This window comes from Arachis stenosperma, chromosome 9 (genome assembly GCF_014773155.1).
Source record: "Arachis stenosperma cultivar V10309 chromosome 9, arast.V10309.gnm1.PFL2, whole genome shotgun sequence".
NCBI lineage: Eukaryota > Viridiplantae > Streptophyta > Magnoliopsida > Fabales > Fabaceae > Arachis > Arachis stenosperma.
The window spans coordinates 109,932,814-109,934,211 of NC_080385.1; the positions used below are offsets into that span (position 1 = coordinate 109,932,814).

The following is a 1,398-nucleotide window of genomic DNA, read 5'->3' on the forward strand; positions in this document are numbered from 1 at the left end:
ATGATGGAGCGTTAGATAAGTTCCAACCATCCTCTAGCCACGGGCTTGAGGTCAAGCCTACCCAATTGGTAGGGCTTGCCTTGTGCATCCCTCCTCCATTGAGCTCTTTCCACACAGATATCCGCAAGCACTTGCTCCAGCCTTTGGTCAGAGTTGACCCTTCATGTGTAAGAGTGTGGGTCACCTTGCATCGTAGGCAATTGTAGTGCCAATCTTACACTCTCCTGGCTAAAATCTAGGATTTGCTCTCTGACCATGGTGCGCCAGTTTTTAGGCTCTGGGTTCACACTAGTGTCATGACTTTTGGTGACCCAGTCATTAGCATAGAATTCTTGCACCATTAATGTTCCAACTGTTGAAATTGGATTGGCCAAAATTTTCCTATCACTTCTCCAGATTTCTTGTTGGATTTCTGGATACTCATCTTCTTTGAGCCTGAAAATGACCTCAGGAATCACCTTTTTATGCCTCAGCACTCCATAAAAATGGTCTTGATGAGCCTTGGTGAGGAATCTCCATGTCTCTCAAGTTTCAGAGGCAGAGCGGGGGCTTTTCCTTTTCCCTTCCTTGAGGATTTTCTCATTTTTGGTGCCATAAAAAATAGGAATAGAAAGCAAAAAGGGGAGCTTTCCAACACCAAACTTAAGAACTTTGCTCGTCCTCAAGCAAATAGTAACAAACGAAAACTAAGATAGTAAAAGAAAGAAGAAAAAGAGAAAGGGACAGATTCATCTCTAATTTACAAGCTTATGATTTTCCTTTTTGCTACAAGGGACAGAGCTAGGTTATGGCTGGATTCTCAGCCTAAGAAAAGCGTAGACTCTTGGGAGAAGGTGGTCAATGCATTTTTGATCAAGTTCTTTCCACCTTAGAAGCTGAGCAAGCTTAGGATGGAAGTTCAAACTTTCAGACAGAAAGAGGGTGAATCCCTCTATGAAGCTTGGGAGAGGTACAAGTAACTAATCAAAAGGTGCCCTCCTAACATGATTTTAGATTGGACCATGCTAGATATCTTCTATGATGGCCTTTCTAAATTATCCAAGATGGCATTATACCATTCTGTTGGTGGATCACTCCACTTGAAGAAAATGCCTGAAAAGGCATAGGAACTCATTGACATGGTTGTAAATAACCAATTCATGTATACTCCTGAGAGGAACCTTGTAAACAGTGGTGAAGCTCAGAAGAAAAGAGTCTTGAAGGTTGACACTCTGAATGCCATATTGGCTCAGAATAAGATCCTGACACAACAGGTTAAAATGATCTCTCAGCAATTGATTGGATTACAAGCTACAGCTGGCAGCACTCAAGAAACCTCCTATGAAGGAGATATCTATGGTTCAGATCAACCCATGATGGATGAGGTTAACTATTTGGGAAATCCCAATAATGAGCCTT

General features: G+C 42.0%; 1 non-coding gene across 1 annotated transcript; it reads right to left on the reverse strand.

The window, feature by feature from the left end:
* Window positions 1–881: 881 nt before the first annotated feature.
* Window positions 882–990, reverse strand: LOC130953976 (small nucleolar RNA R71). The gene has a single exon (XR_009076134.1). It is a non-coding gene; the product is annotated as a small nucleolar RNA R71 (small nucleolar RNA).
* Window positions 991–1,398: the final 408 nt, after the last annotated feature.